The 15,325-nt window shown below is 33.4% G+C and overlaps 1 protein-coding gene and 1 long non-coding RNA gene across 14 annotated transcripts in view; one reads left to right on the forward strand and one right to left on the reverse strand.

Annotated features, from left to right (window-relative positions):
* Positions 1-15,325, forward strand: part of R3HDM1 (R3H domain containing 1) — a 160,630-nt gene that overhangs the window by 111,052 nt on the left and 34,253 nt on the right. The gene's annotated exons all lie outside the window — the stretch shown is intronic.
* LOC140850473 (uncharacterized) overlaps positions 1-15,325 on the reverse strand; it is a 112,391-nt gene that overhangs the window by 31,131 nt on the left and 65,935 nt on the right. The window contains exon 2 of one of the 3 annotated variants that reach the window (XR_012133366.1): positions 3,834-3,875. The exons of the other annotated variants lie outside the window; for them this stretch is intronic. This is a non-coding gene — a long non-coding RNA (uncharacterized lncRNA). The remainder of the gene's footprint in view (positions 1-3,833; positions 3,876-15,325) is intronic. 3 annotated transcript variants of the gene reach the window in all.

Genomic DNA, 15,325 nt, shown 5'->3' on the forward strand with positions numbered 1-15,325 from the left:
GATGTGAATTTTCTTTACTGTGACTTTCTTCTTTTCTGATCTACCTGTTTTCTATGTGCCCAGAATCTTCATCTTTGTCCTTCTCTAGTATGCCAAACCAATACTTCTTTAAAAAGACTCCCCTTTTTAGATTTAAGAAAATTTATCTGTCAACTTACCTCACTGACTTTAAAATCCACATTTTTACAAAAGCATTAAGCTGAGAAATGAAAAAATATATTACATTATCTCTTCCTTACCTAAAGGAAAATAGGTACAGTTGATCCTTACTGTGGATTTGTATTTGCGAATTTCCCTGCTCACTAAAATTTATTTGTAATCCCGCAGCACTTCCTCAGTCATTTGCAGGCATGCACAGAATAGTGAAAAATTTGAGTCACCCAACGTATGCTTTCTCAGCTGATGTCAAACAAGTTGATGCCCTGCCTCCTTATTTCAGCTCTCATACTACAAACAAGTGTACTTTTCACTGTCTACTTAGAGCCACAGTTCTTGAATTTTTGTGCTATTATTTGGTGATTTCAGTGCTTAAAATTGCCCCCCACCATAGCTTTAAAAGTCTCTCTAATGTTCCTGTTTGCAAACAGACTATGATTTCTCCTATGGAGTATGTATATTTGGGCTTGAGTAAAAAATGTTGTTGGCCATCAGCTCAGTGTTAATGAATCAACAATATGGCACATCAAGAAAAAGACGAAATTCACCAATCTGTATGTGAGACCAGAAAGTGCTAAGGTAACACCTAAAGTGCATGATGAAGCTCTGGAAAAGATGGGAAAGCAACTAAATTTGTGGATTCGTGAGATGACAGTCAATAGAAAAAAGCATAGTGACAGCATTGTTGTAAGGCCAAAAGCCAGAGAGATATGGCCAAGAATTCAAGGTCAGGAAACGTTAAAGCCTTCTCAAATGTTTTGTTATAAAGAAGTGCTACATTTAGTATTGTAAGATACATATTAAATAAAATGTCTTTAAACAGACACAAAAAAATGAGGTTATGTATTGGTCAGTTGGTGAAAATATTGTGACCAGTGGCCTACAGTAACCTAACCCTCTATTTTCCTTAGGTACAGGGCTCAGTATTTTCTAGTTCAGTGTTCACTTGACTTTATAGAACATACCTGTCATGAATAAGATTTGTTGGGCACCATAAAGTTATGTAGAATGCATAATGATATAAGGGTTCATATTGTTACTGAGTTTTAATCATTTCCACTGCTAAAACCTGCTAAATCTTAACTAAAGCATGATGTTCAAGTAAACAGTATAAAATTTGACTATAGCCTTCATTTTTCAGAACCAAAAAAGTTTGCTTTTCTCTCAAATGTCAGACTCAGTCCAGCAATAATTTACTTTTTAAAATATATGTAGATAAGGAAGAAAGGACATAGCCCTTGTCCTTAGGGAGCTACATTTTTTTTTTTTTGAGAGGGCATCTCTCATATTTATTGATCAAATGGTTGTTAACAACAATAAAATTCAGTATAGGGGGGTCAATGCTCAATGTACAATCATTAATCCATCTCAAGCCTAATTCTCGTCAGTCTCCAATCTTCTGAAGCATAACGAACAAGTTCTTACATGGTGAACGAATTCTTACATAGTGAATAAATTCTTACATGGTGAACAGTACAAGGGCATTCATCACAGAAACTTTCGGTTTTGATCATGCATTATGACCTATAAACAATCAGGTCAAATATGAATATTCGTTTGATTTTTGTACTTGATTTATATGTTGATCCCACATTTCTCCCTCTATTATTATTATTTTTATTTTTAATAAAATGCTGAAGTGGTAGGTAGATGCAAGATAAAGGTAGAAAACATAGTTTAGTGCTGTAAGAGGGTAAATGTAGATGATCAGACGATCAGGTGTGTGCCTATGGACTAAGTATTAATCCAGGCTAGACAAGGGCAGCAAGACATCCACGGATGCAGAAGATTTCTCTCAAAGCAGGGGGGTGAGGTTCTGAGCCTCACCTCTGTTGATCCCCAAATTCTCACCTGATGGCCCCCTGCAACTGTGCCTGTCTTAGGTTGTTCCTCCCTTGAGGAATCTTACCCGTCTCTGGCTAACCAGTCATCTTCCGGGGCCATACAGGGAAATGTAAAGTTGGTAAGTGAGAGAGAAGCCATATTGTTTGCAAAGGTTAGCTTTTTACTTCTTTGCAGATTTATGCCCTGTGGCTTCTATGCCCAGCACTTGTCTCGAGGTATCTTTACCACCTGGAGGAATTATGATACTCAGTAAATTCGATATGAGGCACGAATTCTATTTAAGGGTTGTAATTAGGAAGGAAGAAGAAAAGCTATAGATGTAGCATATGGAAGGAAACATGGGAGGATTGATTATTTCTTTGACATATCTTCTTGTAGAGTACCTTAAGTATGTATAGGTTTTAAACTACTAACTAATTTGCACACACATATTAACATAATAGGAATACGGTGACATAAACAAAGCAAATCTATAATTACCATCCATCTCCAGTGAAGCCAAGAAAACCATTTAGGCACCCTAGGCATTTGTGAAAATTTATCTATGATATGATGGATATTGTAGGGAGCTACATTTTTATGGAAAGTTAAATTTATGCATATGAAACATTTAGAAAGTCATGTAAAATAAATATAGGGAAGGTTAAGGACTAAGATTTCTGTAAGAACTCTGGTTTGAAAAATGTCTTCCTTAGCTTGAGTTGCCTAGCAACCTCTTTTTCTTTTCTTTTTTTTTTTTAAGCAACCTTATTTTCTTACAGAGGCTCCTAATGCAAAAAAAAAGAGAGTCTGAATGATTTTTTTTTCCAGCTCAACCATTCGGTTTTCAGTGAAGCACCTTGTATTTGGATTGGATTGAATTGTTACTTGTGCTGTGAAGATTTAGCATAGTCTCATACATGTCACATGTTTTACCACTTTGAGCAAACCATGTGCTTGTCAGAGAAACTAGTTTTACAATGAATTTCTCTCAGTCTTCAGTATGGAGATAAAATTCATTTAATTCCTACACTTTTCAGCAGTGGCAGGCTGGTTGGATATCTTCAAAATGCACTCATTTTGACTTTTACCTTTCATTTTCCCATTTTTATCTTGAAAATCAATGAGAGAAATGTGCCTCTGTTTTTTATCTGTAATCTGAAAGAGCTATAGCATACATAGAAACTTGAAGAAACTATAACCTTTATTTTTTGAGAACTCCCTAAAAAATTCTTCACTGGATCTTTCTGAAATAATGAAAAAGAAAACCTTCTTTTATGTTTTTTTCCCCTTTTTCCTCTCCGTAGTCTGTTTTTCCTCATTTTTGTATCCTAGTATTCCTCTAATATCCCCTTTGTCCTGCTTCTGGAAGCTGTCCAGATTCATTTTATTTCTCCTAAACTTCTAGTTGACACATTTTAGATTTTTTGTTTGCTCAGCCATCCTTTGAAATAATTGTCAATTACAAAGTCTCAATTTAAGCTTTTAGTGAAGTTTCGCTTTTGTTACTAGTAAAAAGAAACTTAACACCTAGCCTAGAGAAATAAAATGTAATAAGAAAGTTACTTTTGGTGCTAAAACATTGCCTTGTCGTAACATTCATCTTTTTATTATTTTTGTAGACATGTATTTACCGGCAAAAATCATTAAGGAGTTAAGTTTTATTGAAAAAAAATGATATTAAATGGAGAGGGAGGAAGATACTATAGTTATTTTACTTCTTGTGAACTCACCAAAAATGAGTGTTAATATTAATATTTTGGATTAAAATAATAACATTTAAATAGGTACCTTTAAAGAAAGGGGAGAGAGAGGTGATCTTTCATGCAAAACATTCTTCATTTTATACTTACTTAATGGCTCTTCCTCATTCTCTCTCAAGTAAGTTTCTTTTGCTGAAAAATACCCAAAATATTTCTCTTACTATCTGTATTTTATCCCTTAAAACAATTTTTTTCCTATTTAATTTGTTTGGGTCTTTCTGATTATGTATATGATGCATAATTAATGTATAAACTTCAAAAATATAAAAAACTTAAAAATGTAAAAAACTCTGAAAAAGCAAGTCAGCTACAGTCTCACCACCCAGAGATAATCACTGTTAAATTTTGGTGCACTTCACTCAAGTCATTTTTCATGCACACATAATATGTGAAATTTGTGGAGTTACATGTTTTAAACATTGTATTTTCTTTATATTTAATTACATTATTCCTAAGCTCTGGTTTAAAAATTAAACCGTATAAAAATATATGGAGTACAGTATTAAAATTCTGCTTTATGCATTGCCACAAAAGCAGTTATAGTTCACCAAAATAATCACTGCCTAGAGTTTGGTGTTTATCTTTCTAACATTGTTACTAATTTTAAGTAGGTACATGAAAAACTTATAGTTTGGAAAGGGAGGGGTGGGTGTTTGTGTTTTAAGGTAGAGAGATTAGGAATGTTTTTATTTGTGTTACTGTGAATTTTTCTGAATATGTGGAATTACTTTTATGAATTTTTTATTCTGCATCTTGCTGTTTTCATTAAACATTATCCTTGAACATCACTCCACAGAGTATCTGAATACTTTTAGTTTGAAATAGAGAGAATTCAGTTTGAGTTAAAGGTCAGGCAAGGAATTTGTATTTTAGGCTCTTAATAGCAAGTAATTGTGGTGTCTGAAGTATGAAGTTGATGAAATAAAATTTATCTTTTAAAAAAATTGATTCAATAGTAGTCGTTGAGATGGATTTGAATTGGGTAGAGACAAAGGTGTCATAAGCATCAAGTGGTAGGATCCTTGGCTTTGGTGGTGGCAATAGGAAGTAGATACATCTGGTAGGCAAATCAGAAGAAGAAACAAGTATTTGGTAATAATATAAAGAAGGATTTAAGAAAATTTTGAGATACCACAGTGGAAAATGCCCTGCTAGCAACAGTAGAGTGTTAGAGTTGTAAATGAAATTTGTATATTGTTTACTTGAAAATACCTGCTAGATCAAGGGTCAGCAAACTTTTCTGCAATGGCCAGAAAAGGAATATTTTAGGCTTTATAGGCCAAGATATAAAGTTGTGAATTCTTTTTAGGTATTTATATATAATAAGAGAGAAAGTAAATTTCCAAAAACTTTATATTGACAAAACTCAAAATATAGTAATAATTGAGCACAAGGTTTTTAATAAAGGTCTACTAAGAAGAATGGAATTACTTTAGGCTGGGGATAAGATTTCATTTAATTAGAGTTCAGAGTTAGTGTTCTCTGTCATCAAATTGCAAAAATTTATTTATGAAAACAATTTTTTAAATGTTTTATTAAGGTATTATTGATACACACTCTTATGAAGGTTTCACATGAAAGAACAATAGGGTTACTACATTTACCCATATTGTCAAGTCCCCATCCATACCCCAATGCAGTCACTGTCAGTGCAGCAAGATGCCACAGATCCACTATTTGCCTTCTCTGCTCTACACTCTTCTCCCGTGATCCCCCACACCATGTGTACTAAGCATAATACCCCTCAATCCCCTTCTCCCTCCCTCCCCACCCGCTCTCCCACACCCCTCCCTTTGGTAATCACTAGTCCCTTCTTGGGTTCTGTGAGCTCAGCAGACTTCTTTTTAGAAACAGTAGAAGACAAAAGACAATAGCACAACATCTTTATTTGACATTATGCCAAAAAAAAACACCTTGACTTCTATGCCAGTAAAAATATTTTTCATAAAGGTCAAATAAAAAGACTTCCCAGCTAGACAAACTGAAAGAATTAATCACTAACTGACCTACACTGTAAGAAATGTTAAAGTGAATCATTTTGAAAGAAAATTATAGGAGATAGAAACAGGCTCTACACAACAGAATAAAAATGAAAAGTCAGGCAATATACTAGATAGAAAATAATATTTCTGGAAAAGGACTATATAAAGAGTTTATCAAGAATTCTCAAACCTCAATAATTAAAAAAACAATCTCTTTGGGAAATGGTTTTTAAAAGTTAAACTCACCCCTACCATAGGACCCAATTATTCCACTTCTAGATATTTAACCAAGAGAAATGAAAGCTAGAACCAAGCCAAATGTCCAACAGCAACTGAATGGATAAACAACTTGTGTTGTATTCATCAATGGGATATTACTTAGTAATGAACTAATGATACACACAACAACATTGATGAATTTTATAATTATCTTGAGTGGAGAAAAGCCAGACTAAGATATATACCATATGATCCCATTTGCATAAAGTTCTAGAAAATACAACCTAACCTCTGATGTGACAGAAAGCAAATTAGTGGTTGATGGGCAGAGATGGGGAGAAGTTGTTGGAGAAGAAAGGAAAGTATGAGGCAACTTTTGGGTTTGGTGATGGTTTCATAGTGTATACATAAGTAAAAGCTCATTAAATATACAGTTTATGTGCAGTTTATTTTCATCAATTATACCTCAGTAAAGCTTTAGAAAATAATCTTGGTCTTTTCTAAAAGTTTGATCACGACTAGTTTTATTTAAAGTAAAGTGAAAAGCTACAAAACTAACAAATCTTCAAAGATAAGTATCTTTAAGGAAAAATATCCCACAGATCATTTAACAAACAGATAAAGGTACACATTGATTTTAAAACCTGTTACAGAATCATTTTGGAAATTAGATTCTTTAATTTCAGAATTTTTAAAAATGTAAATGCCTAAAAAATAATTATGGCAAAACATGTAAACTATGTATAAAACAGTAAAACATTGAAACTGTACATCCTGTGATGCTGGAAATGTACATACCCTATGGTGTAGTTTTGCTATGAGGTTTATACCTTAAAGTCAACAATAAGCCATAAACCAATTATGGCACACAAGCTGAGAATATTTTTTTAATTTTTAAAGAATAATTAATCAAAGAAAAATATGCAACAGAGACCATATGTATCCTGCAGCATCTAAAAATGTATACTGGCTGGCCCTTTGCAGAAAGGGTTTGCCAGCCTCTGCCTTAAAAAAAAAAAACCTTCACAGCTGTGTACCAGGGACCTGTACGTGAATGTTTAGCAGCAGTGTTAACCCCAATACCCCAATACTTGTAGCAACCCAACTACAGTGGAATAATATGGATAAATGTATTATGGTGTGTTCATTCAAATCACTACTATCCAACAATTAGAGGTGCATGGTGGGGAAGGTGTGGAGACTTCCAGTTAACTAGTGTTCTGTTTCTTAATTGGAATAGAGATTACATAATTATTAATTTTATAATTCTTTAAACTGTATAACCTATTTTGGGGTGCTCTTGTATATATATTTCAAACCCTCTAAAAAATAATAGAACAGTTGAAGAGAGACTTAAGTACAGGGGAAGACTTTAGGAGACAAAAGCTAAGAGAATGGGAGGAGAGGAATTGGAGACAATGAATAGAGACAACTTGTGTGGGGAATTGCTTTCGTAAGAGGGAGCATTGAATTGCAGGTGTATAGGGATGGGAGAAATGAGGTAAAAGAGCATCCTTAATTGAAAATGTTTTTTCAATTACGCTGATGAGAAGACAGTAGAATGAGATTTGCTGCTACAAGAGAAGAGAGTTGTAAGATCCTCATGCAGGGGAGGGCAAACACTCAAATAGAAGTCTCTGCCACCTTAGATAAGAGTGCAAAGGATTAACACACGGTAAATGGAAGAGCAAAGTACATGGGTACAGATACTGGTAGGTGTATAGGTGTGAAGAATTTTTTAAAATACTCTTCTGATTTTTCACTGATTTAGATTCAGGAGATGAAGTGCATTATCAAAGAATAGTGAGTGTTCTCAATTTTTCCTAGATGTAAAAGATTCAGTACAATTAAGATAAGGATGTGGGGAAATGTGACATATATCTGTAAAAACTTACTATATGAAATATTTTTGTCACTTCTGTATGTTCTGGAATAATAGACTACAAATAAACAATTCGTGGAAATAAATAGTTAACTCACTTAGGCAAAACCTAATAATAAATTATTACATGATAGAATGTTCACTGTAACCAACAACCTAAAAAGTGGAAACTTAAGTAACTTGAACCAAAAAGGATGCTAAAACACTTAGTTAAATGTACTACGCAGTGGCTGCTGGTATCATACAAAGCCTGTTTTTTTCTAAACATGTCTGACAATATTTAACACAAAACTACTGTGTTTTTTCATTCTATACTTCTACCTCTAGGTTTACCACAAATAGAAGCCACCCCTAAAATTAAAATTGCTGCAGAACAAATTACAATAATATTGTTATTAATAGGAACATCCAGCCAAAAGATCCAAAAAAGTAAGGAGTGAGTTTTAAATAGTTCAAACTTTCTATTTCTTTTTTTCCTGTTAGGTTGATGACGTTTGATTTAAATTATAGTGATTTTGCTTAGTTGTCACAGTTGGGAATTCAGACATTGAGACCAGTGAGTTTCAAAGGGTTTGCTCCGTGTTAACTGCTTCAGTCCCTTCAATTGAAAAGAAGTAAATGTGTGATGATACTCTGACTACATCAGTCCTCAAATGGATTATATTTGATTACTTACAGCATCTTCAGGGAACATAGCCCATGTCCCCTAAGTAATGTTATAAGTTCAGGAAGCTTGTTTAACTGCCATTAGCACTAAGACATAAGATGGTTTAAAAAGACTTTATAGTACACCTTGCCAACTGTTCATAAATTTTCAAAGACATCATCTTTAGTAGCCACTAAAAGCTGTAGCAGATGTGGGGCTTGCTTTTCAAATGAAATAATTATTGCTTGAGAAGAATACACTGGGTCCTATTCTTCCATCAAAAACATAATAATAATTTGAAGAAGCAACCATGATATTTGCAAAACTATAAAGAGAAGAAAGTCATGATGGCAGCAACATTTTTATCTAGAGTTCCCATACTACTGCTTTTGCTAAATCATCAACCTTTTTTTAGGCAATTTCATATAATAGGACTTTGTGTATGTTTTTTATTTATATACCATTTTTGTCTGTTGTCCCATTTCCTTATTTATTTTGTTTGAAACAGCATTATTGAGATACAATTCATATACTGTACAAGTCACCACTGAGAGTGAATTTAATAATTTCTAGTATATTCGCAGATGTGTAACCATCACTACAGTCTATTTTAGAACATCTTCATCACCTCAAAAAGAAACTCTGAAATGGAAGCAGTCTCCACCAACAGATAAATGGATAACAAAATGTGGCATACACATACAGTGGAATATTATTCAGCCTTAAAAAGGAAGGAACTTCTGTCACATAGAACGTGGATGAATCTTGAAGATATTATGATGTGAAATAAGCCAGTCACAAAAGGATAAATATTGTATGATTCTGATCACGTGAAGCAGGTAGACTAGTCAGAGTCATAGAAACAAAGTAGAATGGTGGTTGTCAGGAGCTAGAGAAAGGAGGAATGGAGAGGTTTTTTCTTTAATGGGTACAGTAGATGGTGGTAGTGATTGTATAATAGGACACTGAACTGTACACTTAAAAATGATTAAGATGATTATGTTATATGTATTTCACTGCAATTAAATTTTAATGTGAATATACTGATGAAGGAAAAAAAAACTGTACTCTTCAGCTGTCACCCTCTGAGATCTCCATCATCTTTCTGTCTATAGATTTCCCTGTTTAGGACATTTCATGTGATGGAATCATATCTAGTCTTTTGTGACTGGCTGTTTTCACTCAGCATGTTTTTAAGATTCATTCATGTTATAGCATATATGAATGATTATTCCTTTTTATACCTGAATATTATTCCATTGTATGGCTATACTACATTGTGTTTATTCATTTCTCAGCTGACGATCAATTGGGTTGTCTCCACCTTTTGACTATTTTGAATAGTGCTGCTACAAATATTACTTTGTAAGTTTTTCTGGGGGCATTTGTTTTCATTTCTCTTATGTATATACCTAGAAGTTGAATCACTGGGTCATATGGTAACTATGCTTAATTATTTCAGGAGCTGCCAGACTGTTTTCAAAAGCAGCTACACCTTTTCACATTTCTGTTGCAATGTATAAATGACCCAGTGTCTCCACATCCTTGCCAATACTTGTTTTTTGTTTGTTTTTTTGGAGGGGATAGGGTGTTTTAATAGCTCAGATTCTTTTTTGTTGTTGTTGAAGTATAGTTGATGTACAATATTATATTGGTTTCAAGTATACAACAGTGTGATTTGACAGTTATGTTCATTATTAAATGTTGACCCCCAACTAGTATAGTTACTATCTGTCAACAGAAGAAAGATGTTACAGAACTGTTTACTATGTTCTCTATGCTGTACCTTCATCCCTGTGACTAATTTACATTATTGAGATTTTATGCCTCTTTATCCTCTTCACCTATTTCCCACCCCACCCCAGCCCCTCCACCATGGTAACCAATCACTTCTCAGAGTCTGTGAGCCTGCTGCTATTCTGTTCATTTTGTTTTGTTTTTAGGTTCCACATGTAAATGAAACTGTATGGTATTCCTCTTTGACTGACTTGTTTAACATAGCATAATGCCCCTCTAGATCCATCCATGTTGTCGAAAATGGCAAGATATTTTCTTTTTTCTGGCTGAATAATACCCATTGTGTATATGTATCTCACCTTCTTTATCCATTCATCTTTTGATAAGACACTTCGGTTGCTTCCATATCTCAACTATTGTAAATAATGTAGCATTAAACATGGGAGTTCATGTATCTTTTTGAATCACAGATTTTGTTCAATGCAGGTTAATTCCTAAAAGTGGAGTTACTGGGTCATATGGTATTTCTATTTTTAGTTTTTTGAGGAACCTCCGTACTACTTTATGTAGTGGCTGCACCAATTTACATTTCTACCAACAATGAAGGAGGGTCTCCTTTTCTCCAGGCGTCCTCACCAACTCTTGTTATTGCTTGTCTTTTGGATAGTAGATATTCTAACTGGTGTGAGGCGGTATCTCCTTGTGGTTTTGATACACGTTTCCCTGATGATTAGTGATGTGGAGCCTCTTTTCCCAGTACTTGTTAATTGTCTGGCTTGTTTAGCCATTCTAATGGGTGTGAAGTGATTTCTCATTGTAATTTTGATTTTTATTTCTCTAATGATTAAAGCTATTGAATATCTTCTCATATGCTTATTACCATTTGCATATCTTACTTGGAGAAATGTTTATTTGGGTCCTTGGTCCAATTTAATTGAGTTATGTATCTTTTTATTATTAAATTGTAAGAGTTCTTCACATACTCTGATACATATCCCTTAGCAGATTTATGACTTGGCAGAAATATTTCCTCCCATTTTTTGGGTTGCCTTTTTACTTTCTTTATGCAGTCCTTTAAATCACAGAAATTTTTCACTTTGATGAAGTCCAGTTTATGTATTTTTCTTTTGTTGCTCATACTTTTGATGTCATATGAAGAAATTGAATCCCAAATCCAAGATACAAGATCTATGTCAGTTATTTTCTCTAAGAATCTTATAGTTTTAGCTCTAACGTTCAAATCTTTAATCCATTTTTAATTTTTTATATGGTATAAAAACGGCATCCAATTTCATTCTTTTGCACATGACTATCTAAATGTCCCAACACCATTTGTTGAAAAAGCTATTCTTTTTACCATTGTATGGTCTTGGCACCATTAAAATCAGGTGATCATATATGTGAGGGTTTGTTTCTAGACTCTCAATTCTGTTCATCTGTATGTCTGTCCTGTGCCAATGTCACATTGTATTGATGTTTTGAAATTTGGATGTGTGAGTCCTCCACCTTTGTTCTTTATCAAGACTGTTTCAGCTATTCTGGGTCCCTTGCAATTCCATATGAATTTTACAGTCAATTGTTAATTTCTTTAAAGATGCCACCTGGGATTCTTATGGGCACAATGTTGAATCTGTAGATTAATGTGGAGTATTGACATCTTAACTATGTTATCTCCTTTTATTTCTGTCAATAATGTTTCTCTAGTTTTCAGAGTTAATTTTTCACTTCTTTTATTAAATGTATTCTTGTTCTATTCTTTTGGATACTATAGATGGAATTGTTTCAATTTCATTTTTGCAAGTATACAGAAATGCAATTTATTTTTCTATATGGATTTTATATTCCATAACCTTGTTCAACTCATTTTACTAGTAATAATACTTTTTTAGAGTATTTCTCAGGATTTTTCCAAGTACAAAATCATGTCATCTGTGAAGAGATAATTTTATTTGTTCCTTTTTCAATCTGGATAACTTTTATTTTGTTCTTGCCTAACTGCTTTGCTAGAACCTCAGTATAATGTTCAGTATAAGAAGTGAGAATGGACATCCTTGTCTTGTTCATGATCTCAATGGGAGAGCATCCAGTCTTGACCTTAAGTATGATGTTAGATTTTTCATAGATACTCTTTATCAAGTTGAGGAAATTCCCTTCTATTCCTAGTTTGTTGAGTATTTTGTCATTAAGGAGTATTAGATTTTGTCAAATACATTTTTGTGCCTATTAATATGATCATGTGATTTTATTTTTCTATTGATATGATATGTCACTTTAATTGATTTTCACATATTATCTTTGCATACCTGGGACTAATGCTACTCCATTTTGTTTTATAATTCTTTTTATGTGTTTCTGAATTCAGTTTGCTCATATTTTGTTAGATTTTTGCATCTGAATGCATAAGATAGATGGGTCTGTTGTTTTCTTGTGATGTCTGTTTTTAGTATTAGGGCAATAGTGATAGAATGAGTTGGAAAGTGTTCTCTTTTTGGGAGAGTTTATGAGAATTGTTAATTCTTTAAACGTTTGATAAAATTTGTGATGAAGACTTATGTGCCAGGACTTTTGTATGTGTGTGTAAGTTGTTTTTTATTACCACTTCAATCTCTTCATTTGTTAGAGGTCTATTCAGATTACCTGTTTTTCCTTGCATCCATCTTAGTAGTTTATTTATTTCTAGGAATTTGATTTAGTTTCTTGGTATACAGTTTTTCTGAGATCCTTTATTACCCTTTTTATTTCTATAAAGTCAGTTATAATCTCTTAATTTCTGATTCTAGTTATTTGAGTTTCTCCTTTTTCTTGATCATTCTAACAAAAAGTTTGTCAATTTTGTTTATCTTTCAGTGAATCACATTTTGGTTTTAAATGGTTTTCTCATTTTTTCCTGTTTTCCATTTTGTTTGTTTCCATTGTAATCTTTATTATTTACTTCCTTTGTCTTGCTTTGAACTTGGTTTGCTCTCCCCTTGCCCCAACAGTGTCTTAAGACGGAAGTGAAGGTTTTGATTTGAGATCTTTCTTCAATCTTTCTTCAGAGAAGTTTCCTTCTGAGCACTGCTTTAGCTACATGACATAATTATTGGTATTTTGTATTTTCATTGTTCATCTCAAAGTATTTTCTGGTTTCCCTTTAGATTCCTTCTTTGACCTATGGATTATTAAAGACTGTGTTAATTTCCCCTTAGTTGTGTGCATCCCCAATTTTTTCCTGCTGTTGATTCCTAATTTCATTCCATTGTAGTTGGAGAACATACGTTGTATTATTTCTATCCTTTTAAATTTTGTGGGATTGTTTTCATGGCCTACATGTGGTCTATCTTGGAGAATGTTCCATTTGCACTTGGAAAGATTGTGTATTTTGTTGTTGGATGGCTTGTTCTGGAGATGTCTACTAGGTATAGTTGCTTTATAGTGTTGTCCAAATCTTCTATTTTCTTGTTGATCTTCTGTATTGTGATATTTAACTATTGGAAGTGGGGTATTAAAGTCTCCAACTACTATACTGAATTGTCTGTTTCTCCTTTCGCAGATTGATAGTTTGATTCATGTGTTTTAGTTCTCCTTCATTGGGGGCTAATATGTTTATAATGTTTTATTTTCCTGGCTTATTGATACTTTTTCATTATGAAATGCTTTCTTTCTCAAACTTTGTTTTAAAGTCTGTTTTATCTGATACTAATATAGATACTACAGCTTTCTGTGGTTACCATTTCCATGATGAATCTTTCTATCTTCTATTTTTAGTTTGTGTGACTCCTGTAGACAACATGTAGTTGGATCACTTATCCTTTTGACAGTCTTTTGATTGAATTGTTTACCATTAACATTTAAGGTCACTATTGATGTAGTTAGCTTATGTCAGCCATTTTGCTTTTTGTTTTCTATTTGTCTCGTTTTGTTTCTCCCTCCCTCTTCCTGCTTTCTTTTGCATTAAGTGAATATTTCCCCAAGTAGCATTTCAATTTTTTAATGCTTTTTTTTTTTTACTTTTTTTTTTTAGTGGCTTCTGTAGGATTTAGCATATACATTATAACTTACCTGAATCAGCTTCTGACTTATACTAGCTTAATTTCAGTAATGTATAAAAAGTTACCTCTATATAGCTCTATTCTTTGTTCCCTTTTAGCAGTACTTTCTGTTAATACATTTTATATTGTTAGAAACTCAATACATTGTTATAATTATTACCTTACTATTCGTACACATTTCCTTAGCCCAGTAGAGCTTTGCTCCTACCTACCTCTTTTTTGCTATAATTGGCAAATATATTTCATTCCTATGTTATAGGCTCACCATTACATTATGTACATATTATTTGATATATTTGCTTTTTAAATCAATTAGAAGAAAGGAAGAACAATATGCATTTTTGCTGTCTTTTACAGTTGTATAATTACCTGTACTGGTTATATTAGTCTGCTCAGGCTGCCATTATTAAGTACCATAGACTGGGTGGCTTAAACAACAATAATTTATTTTTCTCATTGTTCTGGAGCCCAGAAGTCCAAATTCAAGATGGTGTCTGACGAGGGTCCCTTTAGTTATAGGCAGCCACCTTCTCACTGTGTGTTCATATGTACATATCTCCTTAGTATGTGCAAGCAGAGAGAATGAGATAGCAAGCTCTCTAGTGTCTCTTATAAGACATTAATCCCACTGGACCAGGTCCCTACTCAAATGACCTCATGGAATCCTAATTACCTCTTAAAGGCCCAATCTCCAAATACCATCAGATTGGGGTTTGGCCCTCAGCATAAGATTGAGGGTGGTGGTGCAAACATTTAGTCCATAATACTGGTATTCTTTATCTTTTGTTTGTATGCTAATTAGTATTTATTGCAAGGTGTATCTGCTAGCAACAAATCCTCTCAGTTGTGTTTATTTGGGAAAGTTTATTTTGCCTTCATTTTTGAAAGATAGCTTTACTAGATGTAGGAATCTTGGTTGACAGTTGTGTTTTTCCTCTGACCACTTTGAATATGTTACCTACTGCATTTGGCCTGCATCATGACTGCTAAGAAGTCATTTGTTAATCTTACTGAGGTTCCATTTGTATATAACTAGTCAGTTTTCTCTTGCTGCTTGTCCTGGATGAGTATGTTACTGTTTTTCA

This window comes from Manis javanica, chromosome 7 (genome assembly GCF_040802235.1).
Source record: "Manis javanica isolate MJ-LG chromosome 7, MJ_LKY, whole genome shotgun sequence".
In the NCBI taxonomy this organism is placed as follows: domain Eukaryota; kingdom Metazoa; phylum Chordata; class Mammalia; order Pholidota; family Manidae; genus Manis; species Manis javanica.